We start from the raw sequence: 14,288 nt of genomic DNA on the forward strand, positions 1-14,288 counted from the left end.
TTCATCTGTTGATGGACACTTAGGTTGCTTCCAAGTCCTGGCTATTGTAAATAGAGCTTCAGTGAAAATTGTGGTACATGACTCTTTTTGAATTATGGTTTTCTCAGGGTGTATGCCCAGTAGTGGGATTGCAGGGTCCTATGGGAGTTCTATTTTTAGTTTTTTAAGGAACCGCCATACTGTTCTCCATAGTGGCTGTATCAATTTGCATTCCCGCCAACAGTGCAAGAGGGTTCCCTTTCCTCCACACCCTCTCCAGCATTTATAGTTTGTAGATTTTTTGATGATGGCCATTCTGAGTGGTGTGAGGTGATACCTTATTGTAGTTTTGATTTGCATTTCTCTAGATGTTGAGCATCTTTTCATGTGTTTGTTGGCAATCTGTAAATCTTCTTTGGAGAAATGTCTATTTAGGTCTTCTGCCCATTTTTGGATTGGGTTGTTTGTTTTTTTGATATTGAGCTGCATGAGTTGCTTGTATGTTTTGGACATTAATCCTTTGTCAGTTGCTTCATTTGAAAATATTTTCTCCCATTCTGAGGGTTGTCTTATTGTCTTGTTTATGGTTTCCTTTGCTGTGCAAAAGCTTTTAAGTTTCATTAGGTCCCATTTGCTTATTTTTGTTTTTATTTCCATTTCTCTAGGAGGTGGGTCAAAAAGGATCTTGCTGCAATTTATGTCATGGAGTGCTTGTTTTCCTCTAAGAGTTTGATAGTGTCTGGCCTTACATTTAGATCTTTAATCCATTTTGAGTGTTTTTGTGTGTATGGTGTTAGGGAGTGTTCTAATTTCATTCTTTTACATGTAGCTGTGCAGTTTTCCAAGCACCACTCATTAAAGAGGCTGTCTTTTCTCCATTGCATATTCTTGCGTCCTTTATCAAAAATAAGGTGACCATATGTGCATGGGTTTATCTCTGGGCTTTCTATCCTGTTCCATTGATCTATGTTTCTGTTTTTGTGCCAGTACCATACTGTCTTGATAGCTGTAGCTTTGCAATATAGTCTGAAGTCCGGGAGCCTGATTCCTCCAGCTCCGTTTTTCTTTCTCAAGATTGCTTTGGCTATTTGGGGTCTTTTGTGTTTCCATACAGATTGTGAAAATTTTTGTTGTAGTTCTGTGAAAAATGCCATTTTTAGTTTGATAGGGATTGCATTGAATCTGTAGATTGCTTTGGGTAGTAGAGTCATTTACACAGTGTTGATTCTTCCAATCCAAGATCATGGTATATCTCTCCATCTGTTTGTATCCTCTTTAATTTCTTTCATCAGTGTCTTATAGTTTTCTGCATACAGGTCTTTTGTCTCCTTAGGTAGGTTTATTCCTAGATATTTTATTATTTTTGTTGCAATGGTAAATGGGAGTGTTTTCTTAATTTCTCTTTCAGATTTTTCATCATTAGTGTATAAGAATGCAAGAGATTTCTGTGCATTAATTTTGTATCCTGCTACTTTACCAAATTAATTGATGAGCTCTAATAGTTTTCTGCTGGCATCTTTAGGATTCTCTATCATGTCATCTGCAAACAGTGACAGCTTTACTTCTTCTTTTCCGTTTTTGATTTCTTTTATTTCTTTTTCTTCTCTGATTGCTGTGGCTAAAACTTCCAAAACTATGTTGAATAATAGTGGTGAGAGTGGGCAACCTTGTCTTGTTCCTGATCTTAGTGGAAATGGTTTCAGTTTGTCACCATTGAGGACGATGTTGGCTGTGGGTTTGTCATATATGGCCTTTACTATGTTGAGGAAAGTTCCCTCTATGCCTACTTTCTGGCGGGTTTTTATCATAAATGGGTGTTGAATTTTGTCAAAAGCTTTCTCTGCATCTATTGAGATGATCACATGGTTTTTCTCCTTCAATTTGTTAATATGATGTATCACATTGATTGATTTGCGTATATTGAATAATCCTTGCATTCCTGGGATAAACCCCACTTGATCATGGTGTATGATCCTTTTAATGTGCTGTTGGATTCTGTTTGCTAGTATTTTATTGAGGATTTTTGCATCTATATTCATCGGTGATATTGGCTTCTAGTTTTCTTTCTTTGTGATATCTTTGTCTGGTTTTGATATCAGGGTGATGGTGGCCTCATAGAATGAGTTGGGGAGTGTTTCTCCCTCTGCTATATTTTCAAGAGTTTGAGAAGGATAGGTGTTAGCTCTTCTCTAAATGTTTGATAGAATTTGCCTGTGAAGCCATCTGGTCCTGGGGTTTTGTTTGTTGGATGATTTTTAATCACAGTCTCAATTTCAGTGCTTGTGATTCATCTGTTTTTATTTCTTCCTGGTTCAGTCTCAGAAGGTTGTGCTTTTCTAAGATTTGCCCATTTCTTCCAGGTTGTCTATTTTATTGACCTGTAGTTGCTTGTAGTAATCTCCCATGATCCTTTGTATTTCTGCAGTGTCAGTTGTTACTTCTCCTTTTTCATTTCTAATTCTATTGATTTGAGTCTTCTCACTTTTTTTCTTGATGAGTCTGGCTACTGGGTTGTCAATTTTGTTTATCTTCTCAAAGAACCAGTTTTTAGTTGTATTGATCTTTGCTATCGTTTTCTTCATTTCTTTTTCTTTTATTTCTGATCTGATCTTTATGATTTCTTTCCTTCTGCTAGCTTTAGGGGGTTTTTGTTCTTCTTTCTCTGATTGCTTTAGGTGCAAGGTTAGGTTGTTTATTTGAGATGTTTCCTGTTTCTTAAGGTAGGATTGTATTGTTATAAACTTCCCTCTTAGAACTGCTTTTGCTGCATCCCATAGGTTTTGGGTCGTCGTGTCTCCATTGTCATTTGTTTCTAGGTATTTTTTGATTTCCCCTTTGATTTCTTCAGTGATCACTTCGTTATTAAGTAGTGTATTGTTTAGCCTCCATGTGTTTGTATTTTTTACAGATCTTTTCCTGTAATTGATATCTAGTCTCATAGCATTGTGGCCGGAAAAGATACTTGATATGATTTCAATTTTCTTAAATTTACCAAGGCTTGATTTGTGACCCAAGATATGATCTATCCTGGAGAATGTTCCATCAGCACTTGAGAAAAATGTGTATTCTGTTGTTTTGGGATCGAATGTCCTATAAATATCAATTAAGTCCATCTTGTTTAATGTATCATTTAAAGCTTGTGTTTCCTTATTTATTTTCATATTAGATGATCTGTCCATTGGTGAAAGTGGGGTGTTAAAGTCCCCTACTATCATTGTGTTACTGTCGATTTCCCCTTTTATGGCCGTTAGTATTTGCCTTATGTATTGAGGTGCTCCTATGTTGGGTGCATAAATATTTATAATTGTTATATCTTCTTCTTGGATTGATCATTTGATCATTATGTAGTGTCCTTCTTTGTCTCTTGTAATAGTCTTTATTTTAAAGTCTATTTTTTCTGATATGAGAATTGCTACTCCAGCTTTCTTTTGATTTCCATTTGCATGGAATATCTTTTTCCATCCCCTCACTTTCAGTCTGTATGTGTCCCTAGGTCTGAAGTGGGTCTCTTATAGACAGCATATATATGGGTCTTGTTTTTGTATCCATTAAGGCAGTCTGTTTCTTTTGGTGGGAGCATTTAATCCATTTACATTTAAGGTAATTATCGATATGTATGTTCCTATGACCATTTTCTTAATTGTTTTGGGTTTATTATTGTTGGTCTTTTCCTTCTCTTGTGTTTCCTGTGTAGGGAAGTTCCTTTAGCATTTCTTGGAAAGCTGGTTTGGTGGTGCTGAATTCTCTTAGCTTTTGCTTTTCTGTAAAGCTTTTAATTTCTCTGTTGAATCTGAATGAGGTCCTTTCTGGGTAGAGTAATCTTGGTTGTAGGTTTTTCCCTTTCATCACTTTAAATATGTCTTGCCACGCCCTTCTGGCTTGCAGAGTTTCTGCAGAAAGATCAGCTGTTAACCTTATTGGGATTCCCTTGTATGTTTTTTATTGTTTTTCCTCTGCTGCTTTTAATATTTTTCCTTTGTAATTAATTTTTGATAGTTTGATTAATATGTGTCTTGGCATGTTTCTCCTTGGATTTATCCTGTATGGGACTCTCTGTGCTTCCTTGACTTGACTAACTATTTCCTTTCCCATATTAGGGAAATTTTCAACTATAATCTCTTCAAATACTTTCTCAATCCCCTTCTTGTTCTCTTCTTCTTCTGGGACCTCTATAATTTGAATGTTGGTCCGTTTAATATTGTATGTTGTCCCAGAGGTCTCTGAGACTGTCCTCAATTCTTTTAATTCTTTTTTCTTTATTCTGCTCTGCACTAGTTATTTCCACTATTTTATTTTCCAGGTCACTTATCCGTTCTTCTGCTGCAGTTATTCTGCTATTGATTCCTTCTAGAGTATCTTTAATTTCATTTATTGTGTTGTTCATCATTGTTTGTTTGCTGTTTACTTCTTCTAGGTCCTTGTTAAACCTTTCTTGTATTTTCTCCATTCTATTTCCAAGATTTTGGATCATCTTTACTATTATTACTCTGAATTCTTTTTCAGTAGACTGCCTATTTCCTCTTCGTTTGTTTGGTTTGGTGGGTTTTTACCTTGTTCCTTCATCTGCTGTGTGTTTCTCTATCTTCTCATTTTGCTTAACTTACTGTGTTTGGGGTCTCCTTTTCACAGGCTTCTGGTTCATAGTTCCTGTTGTTTGTTTTGTCTGTCCCCAGTGGCTAAGGTTGGTTCAGTGGATTGGGTAGGCTTCCTGGTGGAGGGGACTATTGCCTGTGTTCTGGTGGATGTGGCTGGATCTTGTCTTTCTGGTGGGCAATACCATGTCCAGTGGTGTGTTTTGGGGTGTCTGTTACCTTATTATGATTTTAGGCAGCCTCTCTGCTAATGGGTTGTGTTGTGTTCCTGTCTTGCTAGTTGTTTGTCATAGGGTGTCCAACACTGTAGCTTGCTAGTCGTTGAGTGGAGCTGGGTCTTAGCATTGAGATGGAGCTCTCTGGCAGATCTTTCATCATTTGATATTACGTGGAGCTAGGAGATCTCTGGTGGACCAATGTCCTGAACTCGGCTCTCCCACCTCAAAGGCACAGACCTGACACCCCTCCGGAGCACCAAGACCTTGTCAGGCACACGGCCAGGTACGTGGGGAGTTTCTTGCCTTTTGGAAAGTCTTAGGTCTTCTCCCAGCATTCAGTAGGTGTTTTGTAGCAATTGTTCCACATGTAGATGTATTTCTGATGTATTTTGCAGGAGGAAGGTGGTCTCCATGTCTTACTGCTCTGCCATCTTGAAGGTCTCCTCAGCCTATATTTCTGCTTCTTCACAAGGATATCATGGAGATGTTGTCAAGGTCTTTTTGAAACCCAATTAAACTCCAAACTACAGGACTCCACACTCCAGAGGCCCTCCTTTCCACGTTCTGCTGCTCCTCTTCTGCACAGGTCCTAACTCAACTAACGATTTAATCTGTAACACCCCCCAGCTCGATTGTCCTAGACATCATAGTTCTTCATCCACAAACACTTCAGTATGCATTTCTAAAAGAAAAGAACACTATATATATATATATATATATATATATATATATATATATATATATATATATATATCACACACACACACACATATATATCCACAATGACACTGGTCACATGTTAAATAATAATCAAATAGCATATCAGTGTTCACATTTCCCCAATATAAAACGTCAATTTAAGACAGTGTAATGGGGGACTTCCCTGGTGGTCTGGTGGTTCAGAATGATTCTTGCAATGCAGGAGACCCTGGTTCGATCCCTGGTTAGGGAACTAAGATCCCACATGCTGCAGGGCAGCTAAGCCCACGTGCCACAACTGGAGAGCCCACGTGCCACAACTACAGAGCCCATGCACTCTGGAGCCCATGTGCTCTGGAGCCCATGTACCACAACTAGAGAGCCTGTACACAGCAACTACTGAGCCCGCACATTCTGGAGCCCACACGCCACAACTAGAGAGAGGCCTGCGCACTGCAACAAAAGATCCCATGTGCCGCAACTAAGACCTGATGCAACCAAAAAATAGATAAATAAATAAATAAATAAATAATTTTAAAAAGACAGTATAATGAATTGATGTTTTTACTAACATCAGTAATTTGTGAGGAATATACAAGGAATGTGCATGGAAATTACCAAGCCCTAGTACCTTCCTCACAAATCCTTAACTATTAGCACTTAAGCTTAAGGATTCTTCCAACCTCTCCCTGAAACCTTATCTTTGAGTCAGACTGTTCCCTTAATTAACTTTTTTACTTCCTTGTTAGGTCTTGTAAGAAATGAAGTCTTCCTTATTAATTCTCTTCAGATCTAGCCACTCTCAAAAAGTTGCTTCTGACAATAAGCATAGAATTCTGCCACTCTCAATTTATGCTAGAAGCTTTTATTAAAAAAAATTCTCTTTAGGAGAAAAAAAAATACCTCACTTTTTTCACAGGAAGAACTGTTTTAAAAGGACTTCATTTATTTTTTTACAGCAATTTTTGGTTCACAGCAAATTGCGAGGAAGGTACAGAGATTTCCCCAGTCCTCACACATGAATAGCCTGCCCCATATCAACATCACTCACCAGAATGATACATTTTTTTTTTTTTTTACCAGGAATGATATAACATTGACACATCACAACCACCCAAAGTCCATAGTTTACCTTAGGGTTCACTCTTGGTGTTGCACATTCCATAGGTTTGGACAAATGTATAATGACATGTACCAATCATTATATTATAGTGTCATACACAGTATTTTCACTGCCCCCAAAACCCTCTGTGCTCTGCTTATTCATCCCCCTCCCCCTCACAAAGTATATTTGAAAATCCAATTCATGTGGTTTTTCTCAGAGAACTGCAAGACTGAGGGTGGATGGTGATGAGCGTCTCCCTAAAACCCAGCTCATGTCCAGTTGATGTTTCCCCTTCCAAGTGACTGGCACTGACAAGCGGATTTACCAACAATTCTCCTTCATGAACATCACCAAAGTGAAGGAGATTGCGCTCCAGGTCATCTCCCATCTAGCTTGCTGTCACTGCAGGAATTTTCTCCTACTTTTCTGGAGTTTCCTGCCACCATGACCAGGTACTAGGCTTGGGGTCTGACTGACCACAGCCTGAGGGAGCAGGCTTCCTGGAAAGAGTTAGATCAGAGATGTCTGGGAATGGGGCTGGAATTCCTCATATCTCAGAGCCTAGGCTTCTAGGGCTATGGTTTTCAAGCTTTTTGACAGAGACCCACACTAAGAAATACATTTTACATACCAGCCCCCTTCATGGATGCGGGGACACACACACATGTGCACGCGTGCACACGTACATACCTTAAACGAAAGTTTCATGAAACAGTAGCTACCCTCACCATGTGTGATGTACTCTGAAGTTATCTATTCTTTTCTATTTCATATTTTTAAAAAGGCTGACCTTTTAAAAATCTATTTCAGAACTCACCATAATTTGAGAAACATTGCTCTCAGGAGGGCATAAGAATACAGTCTTTTATTTATTTATTTATTTGTTTATTTATTTAGGCTGCGCCGGGTCTTAGTTGTGGCACGCAGGATCTTTTAGTTGCAGCATGCGGGCTCTTAGTTGCGGCATGAAAACTCTTAGTTGTGGCATGCATGCGGGATCTAGTTCCCTGACCAGGGGTTGATTCCAAGCCCCCTGCATTGGGAGGGTGTAGTCTTACCCACTGGGCCACCAGGGAAATCCTAAGAATTCAGTCTTGATTAAAGACGCTGGAATTCCTTTGCTTAAGGATGCTTTGCTCTAAAAACCAAACTAAATAAATTTTTTTTCTATTGGTTCCTTGCTACTATCAGAAAAAAAAATCCAAATTTAACACGGCATTCAAGGCCCTTCATAATCAAGCCTCTACCAGTCTTTTCAACCTTGGCCCCTACCTCCTACCTCTCCACTCTTTCATATTTTAGCTCCATGGAATCCCTTGTTATTCTGGAAACCACCATCCCCTTTCATGCCTCTGTGCCTGCTTTTGCACATGGCAGTTCCTCCAGTTGGACTTTCCGTCATCCCCCTTTCCTGGAAAACTACTCATCTTTAAGACTCAGTTCAAATGTCCTCTTGTCTCTGAGTCCTGGTCTGTTTCCCCTCTTTTGAACTTCACTAGCACTCTGTGCATCCCTCTAACAGAACACATATTTACATATGCATATTCCATATAGTATGTATTAATTCAAACACTGCCACATTCCCAAAAGGACATGCGACAATGATATGGAGGGTATTATGATTATTTTTTCATGTGTTACAGCACTCCTCATGGTAGAGACTAGGTCCTAGTCTCCGTTGTGTTCCTGATGCTGGACAGTGTCTGGCTCAGAGTAGGACCTCTGGGAATGTTTGTGGAATGGATTAGTGAGAAAATAAACTAGTGTCCTACAGCCTGTGTGTGTTCCTGGGTGCTCACTGGACCTGGCCTAAACTCACTGGACGGTGCTGTAGACAGAGCTGAGAAAGGCAGTGGATACCAACTCCTGAGTCTGCCCCAAGATCCTCCAGCTTCTGCTGGAGAAACTGGAGAAGAGGCTATCCCTGGAGGATATCTAGGAGGCCAAGAGAACCTACTCAAAGTCTCTGGCTTTGGGTTGCTGCCAATGCTCTCTTTTGCTTGGGCAAAAGGGGCTAACTCCTGGGGGAATAAAATTTGGTGGCGATGGGGCTTGGGGCCGGCTTGCCCCCAAATATGCCAAGGTGGCCTATTGATTATTTTGAATTAAAATTATTTGAGAAACAGCCAGTAAAAGAAAAATACTCTGACCTTCCTTTGTTCCTCTGAAAGCAAGAAACAAATTTCCCATGGGAAGGTATCTTCGCTATGCTGGGAGGATAGGCATCTTTATCGCCAGAGATAGGGAATTCAGATCTTGCTCAGATCACTGAGGGACTCAGTGGCAGAGTCAGGACTAGAACTCAAGTCCCCTGACTCTCGAACCAGTTCTCTTTCCTTTTCCTAAGGTTCTCTATTCAGAGGAGACCTGCACTGCACACTTGCACATTCCCACACTGCACTACCTGATTTTTACAGTCTAAGTTGAGGTCCATGTCTCCTAGGCAAAAAGTTAAAAATCAAGGCAAGAACAGAGGTCTGAGTGAAGGAACCTGGCAAAGGTGGCAGTGGGGCCAGAGACCTCAGGGACTGACTCTTCCAGCTTTTTTTTAAAGCTTCCTGATGTCCAAGCTCTTGCCTTGAGACTTGGAGTTGAGCTACCTGCATAAAGGCTTGTCTGACAGGAGCCTGATGGTAAGGGTGGTGAGCCTGCATGCCTTCAGCAACATCTCTCCCACCCTGGAGAAGGTGAGTGCAGAGGGCCCAAATGTAGAGTGGGGAGCATAGCAGAAGGAGGAAGGGAAGACTGCTCTAGCACCACAACCCCAGTCCCCTCTTGGCATAGGCCATCCTCTGGGACTGGGGAGGCTGGGACAGCCAGGCTCCTTATCACTCCCCTCTCCTTGTTGGAGGGGGAGCACTAGAGTGCTCCATGATAGGCAGTATGGCTTAATGGAAAGACCCCTGACTTTTTCATTAAGGCCTGGGGGATCTTAGATAGGCCTCTCTCTGAGCACTTGGGTTAGATGCCTAACCTTGTTTTGAAAGAACACTGGTCTGGGATTTAGCCACCCTGAATTTTTGTCCCAGATCTGTCCCTAACATACAGTGTGAGCCTGAGCAAGTCTCTTCACCTCCCTGGAACTTACTTTCCCCATCTGTAAAGGGTTTGCACTAGATGCCTAGCACTTTGTTTCAAGAGTCAGGACACTTAGGATCTGGTCCCAGTTCAGCCATCAATTTGTGCAAACTTGAGAAAATTTCTACCTCTCTTTTGCCCTCAGTTTTCCCATATGTAAATGGAGATGGATGCATTTAGACCCATGGATCTCTGAGGGGACCTCCTGATGTAATGTGTCTGTGTGTGGCGACCCAGTGTAATCTTCAGGCCTAGCTGCCAGCCCTCCTGAATGCACTCTTTGAGACCAATGAGAAGGTGATTTGGGTCAGCATGAGTGCCCTGTCAGACATGCTCTACCAGTGGGGTGAGTATGGCATGGGCACCTGGTCCTTGACATCCTTCTCTGAGTAAGGTCCTTCTTTTTTTTTATATATATAAATTTATTTATTTATGGCTGCATTGGGTTTTCGATGCTATGCGTGGGCTTTCTCTAGTTGTGGCGAGCGCAGACTACTCTTCATTGAGGTGCTCAGACTTCTCATTGCCGTGGTTTCTCTTGTTGCGGAGCACGGGCTCTAGGTGCGCGGGCTTCAGTAGTTGTGGCTCACGGGATCTAGAGCGCAGGCTCTGTAGTTGTGGTGCCCAGGCTTAGTTGCTCCGCGGAACGTGGGATCTTCCCTGACCAGGACTCGAACCCATGTCCCCTGCATAGGCAGGCGGATTCTTAACCACTGTACCACCAGGGAAGCCCCAAGGTCCTTCTCTGATGTGGGAAAATTATGACTGTGTGTGTACATGGGGGTACAGGGAGCTCTGTGAGTATTCCATGGAAGTTGTAGGTGAGTGAGCCAGCACTTGCCCAAAGGCCCAAATGTGCAGAGCATGGCCACAGTGGAGAGATGGAGACTCACACTCTGCCTCTGAGGTACAGTTCCCTGTGCCACTCTATATGGCTTTATCTGTCCCCCTCCGCTACCACCCTCTGCCCCGTCCTGGGAAGAATTAAATTAGCTCCCAGAGTCTTTTTCCCAGTCCTCTAGTGCAGGGGTAGTCAAACATTTTCTGAAAAAGGCCAGATAGTAAATAGTTTAGTCTTTGTGGGTTATATGATCTCTACCGCAGCTGCTCAACTCTGCTGTTATAAAGGAAAAGCAGCCACAGACAATATGTAAATGAACGGGCATGGCTGTGTGCCAATAAAACTTTAATTCCAAAAACTGGTGACCAGCTGAACTTGACCCCTGGTTTGTAGTTTGCCAACTTCTGTTCTAGTGTAACATTGAGCCATACAAATTACAGGCATTTCGTGCTCATATTTGTTGTTTCTACCAGACCATGGGCAGGTACAGTGACTTCATGATTTTTTAATCCCAAAGGTCAGCCCAGTGCCTGAAAATTGTCAATTCAACAAATGTTTATTAAACACATACTATGTCTTTAGCCCCCTACTACGTCCCAATAGCATACACATGCAGAGTACTGTCACGTGGTAAATGTCTGTTGAATTGTTGAACTTTAGCACATATAAGTAATTGTTGAAGCTGGGTGATGAATTCACAAGGTTCATTTTACTGTTCTCATTACTTTTGTACTTTTGAAATTTTCTACATAGAAAAGTTTAAAAAAAGAACAAGAAAAATGTACAAGACAAGCAGCAAGAAGCAGGAAACAAGGATATTATGCAAAAGACCTAGGAGTGCTTATGAAGCAATGTAAAAAGGACTAGTATCCGTAAACCAGTGTGCTGGGTATGTGTAAAGGTACTGCTGGATGTATGTAGGTAAGCACAGAGGGTGAGAGCATGTGTGAATAGGAGGGGTTGTGTGTCTTTGCATAAGTAGATCATCCCGTGGGTGTATAGAGTGATATGGTTGTGTGCATATGCAAAGGAGGTATAAGTGTGACAGACTGTGGTCATATTTATGCCTAAAGGGGATGAGTGTAAACGCTGTGAGTGTGGTTGATGTGCATGTACAGGTTTAGGTAAGTACATGCATATGCAGTTGTGTGAGAGTTTGTATGTCCAGGGGTGTACAATTGTGGATATTTTATGATTCTGTGTATGTACTCTCATATTACACACACATCTGAGGGGTGCATGTGTGTGATCAAGGAGCAGGTTACATGTGAGTATGTAGTGGTAAATTTGGATGACTCAATGTGTGTGCATGCCAGGAGAATGGTGTTACTCAGGGCCGTGAGCCTAAGGATACTGTGTCCTGTTTCTCTGGACTGGTGGGCAGAGCTCGAGTGCTATGGAAATGGCTAGAATGGCTGTGCTGGGGCTGAGACGCTCAAAGCTCCTGGACACACAGCCCTTACTTCTCATGGGGGTGAGACTATGTCTGTGCAAGAGCCATCACTATGTTTGGAAACTTGGTTGGTAGTCAGGGAGGACAAGAAGAACATTACCTTCCTCCACAATCAGGTTTGCTACAGCCTCATTCCCTTGCTCTTCCACGTCATGGACAAGAATAGGAGATGGTAAAGGTGAGCTCACAGCCCTCAACTAGTTTCCCCTATGCTCCCTTCTCTCTGACCCTTTCTCCTCCTACAATACCCCCAGTGTCTATTAGCAGCAAGCCCCAAGTTGGCCTCTAGAGTCACTGGATGCTTTGTTTCCTGTGGTGGCCTGCAGTCTGTTTCTTCAAGCAGGGTAGGCTGGTGGAGGGTGGAGAGGAGGCTCAGGAAGAGCTCACACCTCCTCGTGGGGCTCAGTCGGTTAGATAAATTCCTCGGTGAAAACCTGAGTTGTTTGAGGCCCACCTGATTGAGACCCACTCTTCTCCTCCAAGACCCAAAGGGCTCCTGTCCTATCCTACTCCTTTCCCTCTCTCCCCATCTCACTTCCTCTGGTTAAGCCTGGGCTAGAGGCACACCTTACCCCTTCCTCCCACAAAATGAGGAAGGAGGTCCATGTGTGTCTAGGGAGAGATTGTTTGAGGGATCTCGTAGCCTGAGGCCACAACAGTTGTCCAGCTCCCTCACTTTGGCCCCATTTACTTGCTGTACAAATGCCAAACTCACCTTCTTCCACTGTGCCAACTTCCTCTAGTGGTCAGAACTCCAGAAGCTCCTTCACCAGATGGCCTGGGATATGGGTCTGTGGTCTCTGTAAAATGTCTGCAAGTACTTTGTAAGGGTGAATTTAATGGTTGAGACAAGGCTTTGGGTAAGAACCTGAGCTTTGGATTCTCTTACACCTCTCTAGCTCCCTGGGGCCCATGCCAGGGACCCATGGCATGGCAGCTGACACCCTAGATTGACTCAAAGGTAGCTGAGCTTTAACCCTGAGTCCAAGCTTATCTTGTTTCCTTCCTATAGTTAGAGAACATGTTCTGCAAAGTGGATATTTTCCTCTCCCAGGCCATCAACTATATCTATTGCAAGCAGCTGAATTTATACAGAGCTGCAACCTTATACATACATAGGTAAATAGGCCGAAGGACTTCCTCCTTGACACCACTTCCACCTTTCAGGCCCTGAGACCCACAACCCTCCTTCTCCTATTCTTTGGGTTGGATCCAAGTTCTGGATGGTCTCATATTCCCCAGCTTCTATGATAGGAGTGAAAATATAGGGGATAGAGCACTGGCTTGGGAGTTTGAAAATTTTAGGTTCTTCCCAATTCTGCCACCTTACACAAATCTCTTTGCCACTCTGGCCCCAGTTTCCTCCAGCTATAAAACTGATTTTTCGTAACTTGTCCTGCCCTCTTCCCAAGGCAGTTGGAAGGAGAGGATCTTTCAGGGTTAAATACCAGCATGTCTGCATGCAAAATAAGCTAGATGACCTATAGGCCTGATTTTCTGGAGAAATTAGAGTGTGAAAATCAAAGCCCCGAACAATGTATTTGGATGGTGGACGTACTTGCAGAGCAGTATGCAAATGACTGCTTTGGTCTTGAGCTGGCAACAGAGCTGATTTTTGAAATATTCCACACAGCTCTGCTCACAGCACATTGCCTTTTTAAGGAAATCCCTAGTTTGAACCCTAAGCCCCTTCTCAAATTTTTACTGCATTCTTTTGGGCTTTTGAGGCTGGATCTGGTTGCTCAAGCAACATCTGGAAACCACTGGCTTGGAGGAAAATGACTAAACACTTTCCTTCCTTGTTTTTATTTTTTTCTTTTCAGAACACACTGTCAACTTGCTGTCCTGTGCTGTTTCCAGGGTTCTAGATAAAAAGGGTATGGCCCTCCTGTTTGGAGTTAAATCCTGAGCAGTGAGTAATCTGGATTACTGGGATAGGGCCAAGGGGCTTGCTTTTTCAGGCCCCCCCTTTAAAAATTGGGCTTCTGTTCCCTAAAACAGTCTACTCCAGCATCATCTGAAGGGGCTAGAGGGATATTGAACGATCCCTTCATCCCCAGTTTATCCCCCACTAGCTTACCAGAGGAGGGCCTGAAAATCTACTGTCAGGAAGTGTTCCTTTGTGTTAAGGATTCATGGTCACAGAAAGCCACTGGTAGCCTTTGGCTCCCCCTTTCCCCCAAGTTAGGGGAATAAAGCTGTGGCTAATTATTGGTGTATCTTCTCTTTAGGTTTCTTTAGTTCCAAGGTGGTGGTGGTGGAGAGGAGAGGGGTGATGGGCTAGATGGGTACTGAGATCCCTTTTCCAGCTATAAGAGTCTAT

The sequence above is a fragment of the Eschrichtius robustus genome, chromosome X (genome assembly GCF_028021215.1).
Source record: "Eschrichtius robustus isolate mEscRob2 chromosome X, mEscRob2.pri, whole genome shotgun sequence".
Classification (NCBI taxonomy): Eukaryota; Metazoa; Chordata; class Mammalia; order Artiodactyla; family Eschrichtiidae; genus Eschrichtius; species Eschrichtius robustus.